The 14,719-nt window shown below is 38.0% G+C and overlaps 1 long non-coding RNA gene and 1 pseudogene across 2 annotated transcripts; both read left to right on the top strand.

Annotated features, from left to right (window-relative positions):
* Positions 1-1,406: 1,406 nt before the first annotated feature.
* Positions 1,407-3,204, top strand: LOC147492726 (uncharacterized). The gene is made up of 3 exons (XR_015198035.1): positions 1,407-1,558; positions 1,644-1,861; positions 2,648-3,204. It is a non-coding gene; the product is annotated as an uncharacterized LOC147492726 (long non-coding RNA).
* Positions 3,205-5,690: 2,486 nt separating this feature from the next.
* LOC147492727 (protein NRT1/ PTR FAMILY 1.2-like) lies at positions 5,691-14,146 on the top strand (annotated as a pseudogene). The gene is made up of 6 exons (XR_015199481.1): positions 5,691-5,914; positions 6,008-6,225; positions 6,772-7,141; positions 8,399-8,462; positions 12,838-13,008; positions 13,105-14,146. The product of XR_015199481.1 is annotated as a protein NRT1/ PTR FAMILY 1.2-like (transcript).
* Positions 14,147-14,719: the final 573 nt, after the last annotated feature.

The raw sequence follows: 14,719 nt of genomic DNA on the forward strand, positions 1-14,719 counted from the left end.
CTGATAGAATTAAGATTGATTCAACTGTAATTACCACTCAGAGGCTAATTATTAGTCAAATCCAATCTACGAACTACGACATACCACATACGATTTACGATCTAGGCACTATGAGCTACGATTTGCGCACTACGATGTAGGACCTACCACATCAACTCACAACAAAGCTCTAAGCAGCAAACGACATCCAGCCTACAAACACAGAAAATTCAATTTGCAACAATCTCAATTTTTAACCAAGTAAGACACGCGGTCTCCCTTATTATCTTTTTTTACATCATTATTCTACAAACAATGATATAAAGAAAGGGGGATGTGTCAGTACCCTCCACTCTCAAACACTCGTGGCAGACCATGTGTCGAGACTACAAGCAAGTCATGCATACGACCTAAGGTCAGGTCGTCCAAACGACCTAGGAAACATAACCACTGCAAGCTAGTCAACAACATCATTAATGAGAGATCATTACTTCCTAAAGAAAAGAGTAAAAGCAATCATCAAGACAGCGCAAAAAGGGGATCTACACCTATAAAAGAAGGCGTCTACTCCATTCTCAGGGGAAGCCAATGCTCCATCTTCTTGATCATCTATCTCCATCTCCCCTACAATCAACCAATCAAAAGCTCGAACTACGTCTGACTTGATTCAAGTTCACTAAAGAACTCGATACGTAGTCAACTCGACATAACCGAGTTCAGTCAAAAAAAATTACCTCTACAACTACTTATAATTTGGTTGATTCTTTATTTTGTATATTTTGTTAAGTGCCAAAAGTGTAAAAAATAAAACTTACACAAACTTAACATTTAAAAGTAGCAAACAAAAAAAATAAACACCCCTAAATATGTTACTATCACCTAGAAATAACTTAAAAGAATATTTCTAATACGCTCTTAAAAGTCTTAATTGGTATCCTAACATCTTATCCCTTGCATTTTCATATTTGTTATAAGACTGTTTAAAATTTCTTTCTATCCATTTTGAGGAATTGAGTTTAAGAGGCTCTAAGAAAACTTGTCAGCAACATCTGTTCCCTCTGGCAAAATAAGGGTGCCACAACCCACAATAATTATAGAGTAAAAGAATGCGAATGTGGGCCCTTCAGGGACTCACTGAAAGAAACGAACACGCAAATTTCATGGCATTGTCTAATTTGTCTTCAGTACGTAACTGAAAAGACCCTTACTGAAATAACAAATCTTATGGTTTAATCTAAAGGAATTAATGACCAATAGTCAAATCTAGTCATGAATTGTTGGGCTTAAAGTGTAATAAAATTGAAGACAAAAGAGTCTATAGAAATACAAATAACTCACAGTTTCCTATAAAACCACATGTGAGTCTAAACAACTGCAATAAAATGTGCAGTATGGAGTATGGACTACACTACTGCCCTATAGTTTTTGTTAATTTAGAACAAACATATCGTCTCCTTCTTCTACTCTCTCATACTTTGAAGCATAGGAGAGTGTATGGAGGCTTCTTTGGATCCAAACAAGATGACACAACAAACTTCAAAGCCAAAGGGTGGTCTTAAAACCATGCCATTTATCATAGGTGAGCATACTTTCCTTTTATCCGAGTAAAATACCTGTTATATTATTGTCAATGTTTGTTCTAATGTCTCCTATTTTCTGACTAGCAAATGAGGCATTTGAGAAGGCTGAAAGCTATGGGCTGATGCCTAATATGATTCTATACTTTATGAATGGATATCATATGGATATTGCTACCGGAACAAGTGTCTTATCTTTATGGATGGCTGCGACGAATTTCCTTCCAATTGTTGGAGCCTTCTTATCAGATTCTTATTTTGGGCGATATCGGACAATTGCTTTAGCATCTATTGCTAGCTTTATGGTAAACATAACTCTTAGATTTTTAAATGTTTCATCTCATTTGCATTAGGCTTACTAATAAAAATTTGTATATTACATTTTTTAGAAGAAAAAGTTAATCCAAATTTTAGTTTTGAATATCTTCTTTGACACCTTGGATATTTGTCGCATAGAAGTTTCTACTAGTACATCGTTTGGCACAGTATCAACCAAACAAAACATTATTCGGTCAGTTGATCTCAGTTTTTTTTATTATTATTTATTTATTGTGAACATAAGTAAATAATTCATCTACTGAATCTTCTTCCTGGCCATTGTTGTGATTGTGCATGTCTAGTGTCTACATTATAGTGTCGCCAAAACTAAGTTATTCCACAAATCAAAGAAATGCTTGTATGTAGGTTATTTTTAGCCTTTGATTTGCACAATTCCATTCGGGTAATCCACCTATGCTTTAAAACACTTTTATAAGAAATATGGTAATGGTGACTCTTAGCTACACTCTGACAATGCCATGTGTAACATTTCTTCCTCTTTGAGTAATTACTTTTTGAGATAAATATATAACAAATCAAAGAAATGGGGAAATGATTGCATAGGCGCGCAGCCGAGATCTTTCCGAATTAGGGTCACACGCGTGATTCTAACAATTGTAGCCAAAGTTATGGCCAAAATACCAAAATACATCCAAACTTACTCCAATTAGCTAAAGATCATGATTACTTACCATCTTTGCGCTTATCCGCTAACTCATGATACTTTAGTACCATTAATATGAAATCTGACAGCACAACATCATTTGACTCAGATCCTCCTGCATCACTCAGCTAGGTCGTCCTCAGCCAGGTCGTCCATTAGATCAGAGCATCATCAAGTCAGGTCGCCCTCAGATTAACTCATCCTCTGATCAGGTCATCGACAGCTTAGGTCATCCTCAGATCAGCTCATCCTCAAGTCATGTCGTCATCAGATCAGGTCATCCTCAAATCAACTTATCCTCTGATCAGGTTGTCCTCAGCTCAGATTATCCTCAGGTCAAGTCGTCCTCAGATCAAGTCATCCTTAAGTTAGGTCAGAGCAGGTCTACAACCTGGAAGAAGCAACCAATATTCCAACTATCAGTTCAACTTGAACACAATCACTGTCAATTCAAGTTGTACACAGGTTGTCATCAGTTCACTGGAACTTGAAAGAACATCAATATTCCAGGTCATCCCAGATTGACCACACCACAAAGCTCATGTCGATGATGTCAATCAATCTAAAAAGCTCGTTTGCCATGGAGTTATACCACACACAAAAGGTTGCCAGCATATCCATCATCAATTGAAATAACAAATCAAGGGGAAGCAATACTTTGTTGAATCAAGGAATCAACAATTCTAAACCGAGAAGCATCTAAGTGTTCCCGAATAATATATAACAATTCAAAGCACGCAGTTCAATCCTTGACAGTTCGCATATACTACAAACCAATGAGTTGCTCGAATTACAAAATGGAAGTTCACTCCCTTATAGTTTATTGCAAGCTAATCAAGCTGGGGGGCTAGCCATAGCCATCTCCGAACTAGAACAAGTTATTGCCATCTAAACATGTCAATTATGCTCCAACATTGGGGCTAAACAACATTAACACCCACAAAGGGCTACTTCTACTACGAACTGGGGGCCAGCTACAACCATCTCCAACCTAGTCGCTCAAAACTCCAAAACTGGGCTTAGCAACATACAATCAATTCAAGACTAATAACCATAGTGACGCCCCCAAAAGACTAGCTATCAACCATAGTGACGCTCCCAAAATACTAACTATCAACAAAAATGCCCCCAAAAAGCATAAATATCAACTTAACACCAACGCCAGGGTTAAGCTTGATTCAACTGTAATTACCACTCAAAGGCTAATTATCAGTCAAATACAATCCACGGTACCTCCAAAAGGACCACAAATCAACTTAAGGCCTCTGATAGGGTTAAGCTTGATTCAACTGTAATTACCACTCAAAGGCTAATTATCAGTCAAATCCAATCTACGAACTACGATCTACACATTGCGATATACAATTTACAATCTATGCATTATGAGCTACGATTTGCGCACTACGATGTAGGACCTACTACATCAACTCACAACAAAGTTTTAAGCAACAAACGACATCCAGCCTACAAACACAGAAAATTCAATTCGTAACAATCTCAATTTTCAACCAAGTAAGACATGCGGTCTCCTTTATTATCTTTCTTTCCACCATTATTCTACAAGCAGTGATATAAAGAAAGGGGGTTGTGTCAGTTTCATCCACTCTCAAACACTCGTGGCAGACCTCGTATCCAGACTACAAGCAGGTCGTGCATATGACCTAAGGTCAAGTTGTCCAAACGACCTAGGAAACATAACCGCTGTAAGCTAGTCAACAACATCATTAATGAGAGATCATTATTTCGTAATAGAAGGAATAAAAGCAATCATCAAGATAGTGTAAAAGGGAGATCTACGCCTATAAAAGGAGGCGTCTTCTCCATTCTTAGGGAAAGCCAATGCTCCATCTTCTCGATCATCTATCTCTATCTCACCTCCAATCAACCAATCAAAAGTTCAAACTACATCCGACTTGATTCGAGTTCACTAAGAAACTTGATATGTAGCAACTCGACATAACCAAATTCAGTCAAACATATACTACCTCTATAACTACTTCTAATGTGGTTGATTCTTTATTTTGTATATTTTGTCACTGCCAAAAGTATAAGAAAGAAAATTTACACGAACTTAACATTTAAAAGTAGTAAGCCAAAAAAAACACCCCTAAATATGTTACCATCACCTAGAAATAACTTAAAATAATATTCCTAATATGCTATTAAAAGTCTTAATTGGTATTCTAACATCTTATCCCTTGCATTTTCATATTTGTTATAAGACAGTTTAAAATTGCTTTCTATCCATTTTGAGGAATTTAGTTTAAGAGACTCTAAGAAAACTTGTCAGTAACATATGTTCCCTATGGCAAAATGAGGGTGCCACCTCAATAATTGAGCAAAAGAATGCGAATGTGGGCCCTTCAGGGATTCGCCGAAGGAAACGAACACGCAAATTTTGTGGCATTGTCTAATTTGTCTTCAATCAGTGTGTAACAGAAATAACAAATCTTATGGTTTTTTTTACCAAAAAAAAAATCTTATGGTTTAATCTAAAGGAATTAATGACCAATAGTCAAATCTAGTCAGGAATTGTTGAACTTAAAATGTAATAAAATTGAAGACAAAAGAGTCTACAGAAGTACAGATAACTGACAGTGTCCAGTAAAACCCCATATGAGTCTAAACAACTACTATAAAATGTGCAGTATGAGTATGGACTGCACTACTGCCTATAGTTTTTGTTAATTTAGAACAAATCTATCGTCTCCTTCTTCTACTCTCTCAGAGTTTGAGGTAGAGGAAAGTGTGTTGGGGTTTATACCAATGTCAATCGATTCTCCCACTACACAGATAATTTGTATTTGAACACAATCCAACTCCAAACAAATTTTAAATATCAACTACAATCTATACTAATATGCCCAACTCACTAAACAACTATTAACAATAGATAATAATGTAAAGAAGTAAAAGCAAACCACAACACAAAGATTTACCATGGTTGGACCAATGGTGCCTACTTCCAAAAGAGTTTGTTCTTTATATAAAGTGGGAAGAAATATTACAATATCTCATTTCAGTCTCTCACCTTACTAGATCACTCTTATCTCTTTACAAGATTGTCTCTCTGTAAATGTTATCTCTCAATCTTGATAGTTTTCAAGATTGGGTTTTCTCTGACTTTTGTGCTGCCTCTCTTGTGTTTTCTGGGTGTTAGGTTTTGCCAAAAACTCTAACTCTTATTGGAAACTTGCGGTCCCAATTTCTTCTGAAAATAGACTTGGGCGCGGGTTGCGCTCTGACATTTCCACGCAGAAAGAAATCCTTTCCTGCTCATGTAAGGGATAAAGCCAAACTTCTTTGGATCCAAACAAGATGACACAACAAACTTCAAAGCCAAAGGGTGGTCTTAAAACCATGCCAGTTATCATAGGTGAGCATACTTTCCTTTTATCCGAGTAAAATACCTGTTATATCATTGTCAATGTTTGTTCCAATTGTGTGGTGTCTCCTGTTTTCTGTCTAGCAAACGAGGCATTTGAGAAGGTTGCAAGCTATGGGATGATGCCTAATATGATTCTATACTTGATGAGAGGATATCATATGGTTATTGCTACCGGAACAAGTGTCTTATCTTTATGGACGGCTGCGACGAATTTCCTTCCAATTGTTGGAGCCTTCTTATCAGATTCTTATTTGGGGCGATATCGGACAATTGCTTTAGGATCTATTGCTAGCTTTCTGGTAAACATAACTCTTTCATTTTTCAATGTTTCATCTCATTTCCATTAGGCTTATTTTTCATGATCTAAATGATTTATTCGTAACATTGATACTGAAAGCAGCCCTTCAATTGATCAATCAACTGAGTTGTGATTCTGCTATAAGCCCCAATGTCACTGAGGCATACTTTTCGGAAAACTAGGATCAGTCAATTTTGAGTAATATTCTGCAATCTGCATTCTCCACGTTCATCAGATCATCACACTTAATTTACGGAAAATTCCTCTTGGGTTAATTTCTCAAATCGCTCACAAAAGATAGGTGCAGTGTAGCAACCCAAATCATTGGCGTTGAATACCAAATATTGGCATAAACTGTGAACAAGTGAATTGTTGTTAACGTGAATGTCCAGCAATTAGGCCCCATATGAAATAAAAGGTGGCTTGAGAAGATAATTTTCATCATTATATAATCAGTCTTTATACAGTAGTACTCAATACTGGAATCATTTTACCTCACCATAAAAAAAACACAAAAACAAAATCACTTGACCTTTTCTTGTTCCAGGGGATGATTCTTTTATACTTAACAGCCACGGTTCCACATGCAAAGCCTCCACAATGTACTTCGTCAACTCAAAGTTGCAAATCTGCGACGCCAGCCCAACTCACTCTCCTATTTGCTTCGTTTGTGCTTATGTCGATTGGAGCTGGTGATATACGGCCATGTTCATTGGCATTTTGTGCAGGCCAGTTTGATCAAAAAGGCAATCCCAAAAGTAGGAGGGTCGTGCAGAGTTTCTTCAATTGGTACAGTTTCAGTCATGATTGCGATGACTGTGATAGTTTATATACAAGACCACTGCGGATGGAAAGTTGGTTTTGGAGTTCCTGCCATTCTCATGTTCTTTTCTGCCTTACTATTCTTGTTGGCTTCTGTAATAATCTAGTATCGAAAACAGTAATAATAAAGCAAGTAAAACTTATCACTGAGGATTGTGCTCGGCACAAATTCCTTATTTTAAAACGCCGCCCGGTATGGTTCTTTGCCCGACCTCAAGCGTCGTCTCGGGGATACAACAATGGACGAGAGCGTCACCAGCCAATGACTTGCTTAGTAGAAACTCTCAGCATACTCCAGGCAAGGTTTTTGATTTTTAAGAACAAACAATAAGAAAGGAAAGAAGATCAAAAGATCGAGAGCCCCCAAACCAAGGAGGCCTTGTGTGCGCGCGAGCACCTCCTTATATCTCTCTACACTATCCCTCCATAAGGACACAACCAATATAAACTTAAGAGTCTTAAGTTTAGTAACCAATGTGGGACTAAAGCCCCCCACATTAGAGTGTAGTAGATACAAAAGGTCATGGGTTCAAACCCATGAGGACACAAATTCATTCACATTTCCAACAATCCCCCACATGAATGGAATTATTAAGAAACGAGAAAAAAAAAAACAAAACAAGAATATGCGGAGTATGAAGAAGTTATGAATGGGGTGAAGGTGTCATCGACTTGAACCTTCGCTTGGTGTTTGTCTGTCGGGATTACTAGTTGACCCGGTGACCTTAGTCTTGAACATTTCAACCTATATGTAAGCCTAGTCGGCGGGTAACACACATAACTTCAAAAATCATCATAGAGTTCCCTCGGTTGTGCTCAGATAGCCATGAGCTTCCGGGTTTTATGAGTGCTCTAGAGAACAAGCCTATAAGTTCTCATAGGAAGCGGCTTTTACTTCCTCACTCATATAGGTGCCTCTATCGAGTGTAATTGTATCTTTACACCCTAATGGAAAAACCAGCTATAGAAAGCATTAAGAGTATTCACTCATCCTTTAAATGATACGAAGGTACTACTACATCATAGGGATGGGTACGAGTTTTCACTCTAGGTGTAGTACCCCACAAATCACGAGATAACTTGTTTCCCCATTGAACCTTGATCACGGGATCTCCATTCACGAAGGTTGGGTGTCGGTTATCGGTGATTTAATTAAATAGGCAATTAGTCTTTAATAGACTTTAGCCCCATCCCCTCGATGTACTAAAAACCACTCTCTAGCTAGGCCTTTAGTTAAAGGATAACTAAATTTTCTTTTGACCTCACAAAGTCAATAGCTATGATCCCATCTCTTAACAAACGCCATACGGTGTTATGTCTTCGGTTTAATATGTCGAGATTTCCCATTATAGGAAGTATTTTTGGCCCTCAAGATAGCAGCTTGGCTATCACGATTGAATAGAGACAGTGGAACAGGTTTAGGCCAAAGCGGGATATCCATCAAAAATTCACGATCCACTCTGCTTCCTCACTAGCTTTGTCTAAAGCTATAAACTTCGATTCCATAGTGGAGCGGACAATGCAAGTTTGCTTAGATGATTTCCAAGACATTCGCACCCCTGCCATAGTGAACACATAACCACTAGTGGATTTAGATTCCCGAGAATCGGCAATCCAATTGGCATCTTTGTACCCCTCAAAGCGGTTTGGATATCGCCATAATGAACACCATAATTTGAAGTATATTTCAAATATCTCAATACCGATAAGAGCATCCCAATGCTCATTCTTTGGGATTTATGGTGTATCTACTAAGTTTGCTTACGGCGTAAGCTATGTCGGGTCTAGTGCAGTTCATAAGATACATGAGACTACCTATAACCCTAGAAAACTCTAAAGGAGATACACCTAATCCAGTATTTTTTGTCAAATGTATACTAGGATCATATGGTGTTCTGGCCGGCAGGTACACAGTCAAATTGATTAAATCTTTTAAGCATTTTCTCTACATAATGAGATTGAGACAAAGTAATTCCATCAGAATTATACACAATCTTAATGCCAAGAATGACATCAGCAATACCCAAATCTTTCATGTCAAAATGCTTACTCAAAAAAGATTTAGTCATATTGACGGTCTCTAAACTGGTTCCAATGATCAACATGTCATCCACATATAAGCGGATAATTACACAGATTGTTTCTCAAATTTACAATAAATGCATTTATCTGCCTCATTAATATTAAAACCATTAGAGATTAGCACACTATCAAATTTCTCATGCCTTTGTTTAGGAGCTTGTTTGAGTCGAGTAAAGAGATTTCTTTAGCCTACAAACTTTTCTCTCAAGGCCTTCTAAAACAAACCCTTTCCGGCTGATCCATATATATCTCCTCTTGTAATTCCCCATTTAGAAATGCCGTTTTAACGTCCATTTGGTGAATTACGAGATTACGAAATAGAAGCAAAGGCTATTAACATTCGATAGATGTAATCCTCGTCACGAGAGTATGTATCAAAGAAATCAAACCCTTCTCTCTGTTTATAGCCTTTTGCTACTAATCTCGCTTTATATTTATCAATGGATCCATCGCCTTAAGTTTCTTTCTAAATAACCATTTATTTCCAATTGTTTTACTACGAGGGGCAACTCAACCAGCTCCCAAGTGTTATTGGTTATAATGGACTCATATTCACTTAGAATGGCCTCTCTCCAAAAAATGCATCGAAGATGACATGGCCTCACGAATAGGTCCGAGGATCCTCCTCTACTAAGAAAGTAAGGAAATCAGGTCCAAAAGAGGTGTTAGTCCTAGGTCTCTTGCTCCTCCTGAGTTCAATTTCATCTTCAGAAGAAGAATCATCTCGAACTCTAGGAGCAAGTGTAGAAGAACTTCGAGTCCCTCCGATCTCTCAATAAATGGGAATTTATCCTCAAAAAAGACAAACATCCCTAGACTCAATAATGGTATTATCATCAACAAATTTATTTTTTAGATTTGAAGACTAAAACACAGTAGGCTTTTGCTATTTGCATACCCAATAAAGACACAATCTACAGTTTAGGGCCAAGTTTAGTCCTCTTGGGTGTTGGTATAGATACCTTAGCCAAACACCCCCACACTTTAAAGAATCTATAAGTCGGTGTCCTATTTTTCCACATCTCATATGGAGTTTTATCCGTGTCTTTAAAAGGTATCTTATTCAGAATATCTGGGGCCGTTAGCAAAGCCTCCCCATAGGTTCATAGAAGCCCGAGCTATTGATCATTGAATTGATCATATCTTTGAGAGTCCTATTTTTCCTCTCTGCTATCCCATTGGATTGGGGAGCATAAAAGGCAGATGGTCTCATGTACAATACCATTATTTTCACAAAATTTATTGAAAGGACGGAATATTCACCTCCTCTATCGGACCTAACTATTTTTATTTTCTTGTCTAAGCTGGTTCTCAACTTCAGTTTTAAAGGAAATAAATTTAGCTAAGCTATCATCCTTACTCTTAAGAAGATAAACATGATGAAACGTGAAGCATCATCAATGAATGTAACAAAATATTTATTACCTCCTCTAGTCATGTAACCTTTAAGATCACATAGGTCGAGTGTGAATCAATGCCAACAACTTCGGTGTTTCTTTCTACCTTTTGAAAGGTTTCCTAGCATATTTAGATTCTACACACATACTTCACATCTCTTATTTTTCAGAAATAGTATTCTTGGATATGTTACCTAGATGCATCGGTTTTTAATTGAAACATTATTAACGTGTCCAAGCATCTATCGTGCCACGATCAAATGACTCAACCATATAAGAAGAAGTAGATGCTTTATTAAATTCAAAATCGGTTACATTGAGCTTAAACAAGCCTTCATCTAAATAACCTTTACCCACAAAGGTCCCCCTTAGTCGAACAAATTTATCGATTTCAAAGACAAGTTTGAACCCCTTCTTACTTAAAGGGAACCGAAACCCGGATTCTTCCTAATATCGGGAACATAAAGAACATCCTTCAAATTAAGAACATTTCAGTGAACTTCAAATTAACAGTCCCTTTGCCTTCAACTCTAGAAGCGGATGAGTTACCCATGAGCGGACTTTCTCCTTCTCCCCGAGGAGTGAAGGACTTAAATGCACTTTTTAGTGCCACGGATGTGTTTGGTAGCCCGGTGTCTACCCACCGGTCGATCATGTTACTCACCAAGTTAACCTCGGTAACCACGCCAGAAAAGTTACCATCCCGAACTACATTTGCTTGTGCCTTGTCTTTCTTCCCATCATTCGGACCTTTTTTGAATTCTGTCCGGGGCTATATGACCTCGAGATCCGCACACATAGCAATGAATTTGAGATTGTAAGGTTTCTTTTTTAAAGTGAGGTTGGAATTTGTTTATTCTTGTTCGCATATGGTTTCTTTTTGAGGGAATTTAGTTGATTTAGACTTAGAAGAACTAGCGGCGTTACCTTCAACCGGGTTAGCCTTAGCCTTCATTTACAAGTCTCCACATTGATTTCGGCCTTCACGTTATCCTCCTCGATCCAGAAGGTTGACGATCGAGATCTTCTAGTGTCATCTCTTTCTTCTTATGTTTGAGATTTGTTTTGTACTCCTTCCACGAGGAAGGGAGTTTTTCAATGATGGAAGCAACTGGAAGCCTTTGCATATTTTATAACCTTCTGCAAAATCTCATGAATAATTATTTGCGGCTCCTCCACTTGAGAAACAATGATTTCCCATCTTCCATCTTGAATTCGAAACTTTCCTACAAGAAACTTCTTAGAACACGCATCTTGATAGCATACTTCTTATCAAGCAAATTCCACAATTAGAGTAGCGATTCAACACAAAGATAAACATCATACAAATCAAGGGAAAGACAATCAAGTATATAATTTCGACATAAATAATCTTTCTTTTCCCATCCCATCCACACCACGAGCGACCCGGGTTCATCTTCATCTTCATTGTAGATGGGTTTCTCAATCGAAATCCATTCAACCCGGTTTGAGTAGTCGGATAAAATCTCATTTTCATCGCCGGTAACTTAAAATTTCTGCCATCAAAAATTTCGGGCTTGGCGGGGATAGGTTTCTCCATCTTAGCGATATTAAAAACGGTGAGAGCACAATACTAGATAATAATGATTGTTTTTTCGTCTTAAGATTGTAATAATCTAGTATCGAAAACAAGTAATAATAAAGCAAGTAAAACTTATCATCGAGGATTGTGTTTCGGCACAAATTCCTTAAGGCAAAAACGCCCGGTATGGTTCTTTGCCGACCTCAGCCGTCGTCTCGGGGATACAACAATGGACGAAGCAGCGTCACCCGACCAATGACTTGCTTTCGGTAGAAACTCTCGGATACTCGGACAAGGTTTTGATTTTTAAGAACAAACAATAAGGCGTGGTTTGACTCTGTTAAACAAGAGAGAGTTTTGATTTATAGATTTGCCACTCGCCACTCAAGGCGAGAGTCACGTCCAGTTTTAATGTGAGAGCAAAAAACGAAAGAAGATCAAAAGATTCCGCAAAAGAAGATCACTCAGTAGAAACGGTTACAGTTTTGTTTTGGAAAGAAGATCAACGTGTGTCCACACACGCGCACTAAGGTTTTCTGGAGCTCCCACCTCCCGAGAGCCCCCAAACCAAGGAGGCCTTGTGTGCGCGCGAGCACCTCCTTATATCTCTCTACACTATCCCTCCATAAGGACACAACCAATATAAACTTAAGAGTCTTAAGTTTAGTAACCAATGTGGGACTAAAGCCCCCCACATTAGAGTGTAGTAGATACAAAAGGTCATGGGTTCAAACCCATGAGGACACAAATTCATTCACATTTCCAACAGCTTCTTCGCTCTACGTTAAGGCCATGCCAAATAAGAGCTTGTTTACTAGGCTTGCTCTAGTGACAGTTGTTGCCTTTAGAAAGAGACATATTGTGTCACTTTAAAAGACAAAGATGGATGTTACCATCATATCTCTAGCGCCACGATTGTTGCTCCAACTGGAAAATTAAGGTATGTTTAGTGTTATAAAAGTACATCATTGTGAATCAATACATATGAGTTGCAGACTTTTCAAATAGATTTTTAACGATTTCCTTGGTCCACTAGGTTCCTAAACAAAGCCTGCATCATAAGAAATCATGAGAAAGAGTTGAAGGTGGATGGATCAACTATAAATCCTTGGAGTTTATGCACAACTGAGCAAGTAGAAGAGCTAAAAGCATTGCTGAAGGTAATACCATTGTGGTCGACCGGAATCATAGTTGCAGTAAACATAAGCCAACAGTCATTTCCACTACTTCAGGCTATGAGTATGGATAGACATGTTACCTCAAATTTCCAAGTTCCGACTGGCTCATTTGGCATGTTGGCTATAGGCACTCTAACAATCTAGGTTGCAATTTATGATCGTCTCGTCCTCCCCCAACTAGCCAAGATCACTGGAAAACCATATGGAATCGGTCTTAAACAACGTATGGCCATAGGAACAACGCTCTCATGCATGGCTATGGCAGTTTCGGCTATAGTGGAAAGCATAAGACGTAGAACTGCAATTGAACAAGGCTTTGCTGAAAATCCTGAAAGCGTGTTGGACATGTCGGCGATGTGGCTTGTACCACAACATTATTTAACTGGCTTAGCTGAGGCATTCTTTGCAATAGGACAAATCGAGTTTTTTTAACTCCGAACTCCCAAAGAGTATGTCTAGCATTGCAACGGCTTTGTTTGGTCTGGGGATGGCTTTTGGAAACTTGCTGGTTGGCCTTATAGTGAATATTGTGAATGGTATTACAAGAGGAAGTGGGGAGGAGAGTTGGGTTTCAAGTAACCTTAACAAGGGTCACTATGACTACTATTATTGGCTTCTTACAATCATGAGTGCCATCCATTTTCTTTACTTCCTTGTTTGTTGTTGGGCTTATGGACCTTGTGAGGGAGAAAGGGCTAGGGTTGTAAACGATGAGCAAGGCATGAAAGAGGAAGAGCCATGTAAATCTAGGGAATTGCAGATAATCAATTCTGCTTGAGCACTTTCTGTTTGTGTGCGCGCGTGTAGGGCAACATGTCTCAGAAACAGTGAAAATAAAAGTAGGCAACACATAGCTATATATAAATAAAAAAATGCTATGCTCAAATGTCATCATACAAATTAGAATCAACTGTTGAACTTTCTAAATGCATGCAATGTTTGATATATTAGTTTAAATTATTGGCTAAATAGGATCAAAACCTACAATGAAAAATAGAAAAAACACCTGAAAAGTCATATTGGTGTGCTCAGGCGTACCCTTTAGTACCTTTTGTGCAGTCTTAACCAGAATCATCAATCAGCATATCAAATAAAAAATGTACAAATCCATCAGTTTTTCAGAGAATTGACAGTTTTCCTACCATTCACCAACGCAATACTCCGAACTAGCATGTTGCTATCAAAGAAATAAGCTTGGAAGCCTTGCTAAACTAAAACTAAAAGCGCAGTTACCGATTCGGCATAAAATGCTACAGAGTTTCACGATATTTACACACATAAGGACATGAAATGACTTTAATCTCTTGTCCCTCTTTTTACTCTTTCACTCCAACACCCCATCTGAAAAACCAAACCTTGGCCACTGCCCGCGCTCCTTTTTAAACCTCATAAACCCGTTGGTAAATAAATTTTCACTTTTATATCAATACTTTCTACACCAATTTATCTTTTTTAACAGTTTACATTTCCGTG

Source organism: Coptis chinensis, chromosome 6 (assembly GCF_015680905.1).
Source record: "Coptis chinensis isolate HL-2020 chromosome 6, ASM1568090v1, whole genome shotgun sequence".
In the NCBI taxonomy this organism is placed as follows: Eukaryota; Viridiplantae; Streptophyta; class Magnoliopsida; order Ranunculales; family Ranunculaceae; genus Coptis; species Coptis chinensis.